General features: G+C 41.4%; 1 protein-coding gene across 1 annotated transcript in view; it reads right to left on the bottom strand.

Annotated features, from left to right (window-relative positions):
- The window catches only part of Gsk3b (glycogen synthase kinase 3 beta), a 115,045-nt gene that overhangs the window by 70,344 nt on the left and 41,414 nt on the right, over positions 1–3,287 (bottom strand). The window lies entirely within an intron of this gene.

Below are 3,287 nucleotides of genomic sequence, written 5' to 3'. Positions count from 1 at the left end.
ACACACACACACACACACACACACACACACACACACACACACACACAAAAAAAAAACCCTGTCTATTAATAAAAAGAGAGGGATTAAGAAAAAAAATCAATTTGATTACATAAAAACATCACACTATTCAAAATCAAAACAGAAACACACAGACCATGCCCAAAGTGATCATTCTGGGAAAGCGATTTCCACTGTACATGACAAAGGACTAAATAATTTGTTTTTATGTAAAGTATTGACTTACAGACAATAAGAGAACACAAATATTGAAACTGAAGAAACATGGAAAGATACTCAACTTCGCTTATAATTACAGTAACAAAATAAAAACACAAGCTACAGTTTTTCACTTCTCAAAGGAGAAAGGTAAATCCAATTTGAGAAAATTAGGTATTAGAAAAGATCACTGCCTGATATACACCACCACACGCCCTAAGTCTAAACTCATGGAACCTTCTGAGAAGTCAGTGAGTTAATACACTGAGGCAAAAGGGAAGCTACACAGAACCTACCATGACTTAGCAATGTCATTTCCTGGGACTGTTCACTAAAACTATTGTGTGCCTATGTGTATGGTACTTTTATGTATAAGCAAGATGACATTTATGAAGAGTAAGGAATTAAAAATAATCTACATGCCTTGTGATGCAGCTTTCTAATGCTGAGATAAAGTCTACCAGCAAAAGCAATTCGGGGAAGAAAGCCATATTTATCTTACAGATCTCGGGTCACAGTCCGTCACCAAGGGAAGTCAGGGCAGAACTCAAGAAAGGAAACTGAAGGCAGCAGGTGAAGCAGAAGCCCTGGAGGAACCCTGCTTACTAGCTTGCCTAGTTCGCTCAGTTTGTTTTCTTAGATGCTCCACGACCCAGGGCCAGCACCACACACACAATGGACTGGGCCGTCCTGCAGCAATCTTCAATCAAGAAAATGCCCTACATTTTTGTGGTTGTTCTGTCTATCTATCTGCCTATCTACCCACCTACCCACCCAACCACCCCCTCTCAATCGCTCTCTAGTTTTAAAAAGTTGGTTTCTCATAGCTCTGGCTGGCCTTGAACCCTCAGGTTTATCCCAGCATGTCCTTGAACTCCTGATCTTTCCACCTCCTGAGTACTAAAAGATTGCAGGTATGAGTTATCATGTAATTTTGTGTTTATGTACCTAGATATTTATACAATTACCAACAAAATGAAAATTTAAGAATCAAGAATAGGTAGCTGGAAAAAAACAAATGCCTTATGAAATGAATCTGTATCTGAAACTGTTATTTATGAAGTCTTACTTAAAGTTTTCACTTCTTCCATAAAACACGAATAAAACCTACTTGGGGAGGAATGAGTTGAGTTTATTTCATCTAACAGCTCTCAGGTCCTTCTCTATCACTGAGGGAAATCAGGGCAGGAACTCAAGGCAGGAAACTTGACGAAGAAACTATGGATGAATGCTGCTTACCCACTTTTATGGCTTGTTCCGTCTGCTTTCTTACACAACGAAGGACTACTTACCCAGAGTTGGAATTACCCAGAGTGGGTTGGGCCATCCCACATCAATCATTAATTAAGAAAATGACTACAGACTTGCCTGTAGGCCAATCTTATAAGGGCATTTTCCTCTTCCCCAGTGACTCTAACTTGTGTCAAGCTGACAGAAAATTAACCAACACATGTCATTAACTATATTTTTAAAAACCTGAGTAAATTTTAATCACACTAGACTGATTTTTCTAAGTACCAAAGCTTATAACATTGTCACATTCCTTGTAGCACAGATACAAGTAATTTTTTTTTTAAGAAAATTCTCAGAAATACCTTAAAAGATCGTAACACTTTAAAAAGAAAGTGTTCATGCTATTTTCTTTGATAACTTAAAATATTTTGGTATGTTTTACAATGTGTTAGCATAGAGCTACTAATTTGCTGTGCTTGCTTTTTTAATATGGTGCACCACTACCATTAGTTTTCAGTCTATGCCACTGGAGCCACTACAGTTGCCAGCCTCTATTTTTTACTCAGCTTTTGAATTTCTCAAAGCAGTACAAGAGCAATATGTAGCAAGTCACGAGAAGGTTAGGGAGAAAGGAAGAAAAGTAGGATTCTGGGACAGTGAGCTTAGCATCTCAGGATATTTTGTTCCTCAAATGAGGAACACCTAACTGGAAAAGTGATTTAGGATACGGAAACTATCCTAAGGACATGGACAGGAAATAACAAGCACAGTGAAATTCTGCGAAACCTCAGTAAGCCAATCCGGATGTGATATCAGGGCAACAATGGACTGTGGCAGGAAGAAAGAGAACAGGCCTGCAGAACACCACATATTGATAGAGGGTCAATGCACCAGGGCGACCTATCTACACATGCGCACAACAAAAGACAGAGCCGCAAACTTCTGAAGGAAACCATAATATACCATTTTACACTGAGCAGCAAATGTGAGCACTGCCAGCCAAGCACACTCAACACTTTACCCTAAACAGCTGTAGACACACTCTTCTCAAGCATGACAGACCACAGTAAGCCACAGAGCGAACTTCAGTAAGGTTAAAAAGAGTGAAATCATAGGAAATACCTTCTCTAGCCACAACGGACACTAGCCCTCAAGGACAGAAGGAGGGCTGGTGAGATGGCTCAGCTGGTAAGGAAGGTGCTTGCCACCCAGCCTCCTGACCTGAATTCAATCCTGGAACACATGGTGGAAGGAGAGAACTGACTCCCACAAGTTGTCCTCTGACCGATGTACTCATGATATGGTGCATGCATACACGTACACACGCAACATTTCAGGCTAGAGTGCCACTTCAGTGGCTAGAATGCTTGCCAAACAATCTTGAGGAACTGAGTTCAGGTCCCACATAAGCCAGGCAAGACTAGCTGAACCTGTAACATCAGTGTGGGGACAGGGGTCACGAGGATCCCAGGGACTTGCTGCTCAGCCAGTCTAGCCCAAAAGTTGGGTCCTGGGTTCAGTGAGTTAGCCTGCCTTAAAAAGTCAGGTGGAAAAACAATTGAGGCCCCACACCCACACACATAGGCAAGCACACATAGGCGTAGCACACGAGAAAGATGACCTCACTGGGTACAGTAACTCGTTCATGCAACCCAGGTGCCTGGGAGGTTGAGGCAGGAAGACTACTGTCAGCTCCCAGCCAGCCTAGCTATAGGATAAGACAGCTCAGAAAGGAAAGAGAGAGAGGAGAGAGAGAGAGAGAGAGAGAGAGAGAGAGAGAGAGAGAGAAAGAAAGAAAGAAAGAAAGAAAGAAAGAAAGAAAGAAAGAAAGAAAGAAA

This window comes from Psammomys obesus, unplaced genomic scaffold (assembly GCF_907164565.1).
Source record: "Psammomys obesus unplaced genomic scaffold, mPsaObe1.curated_primary_1811, whole genome shotgun sequence".
Classification (NCBI taxonomy): domain Eukaryota; kingdom Metazoa; phylum Chordata; class Mammalia; order Rodentia; family Muridae; genus Psammomys; species Psammomys obesus.
Note: the sequence above shows the minus strand (reverse complement) of the source record. Positions and strands in the feature narration are given on the sequence as shown.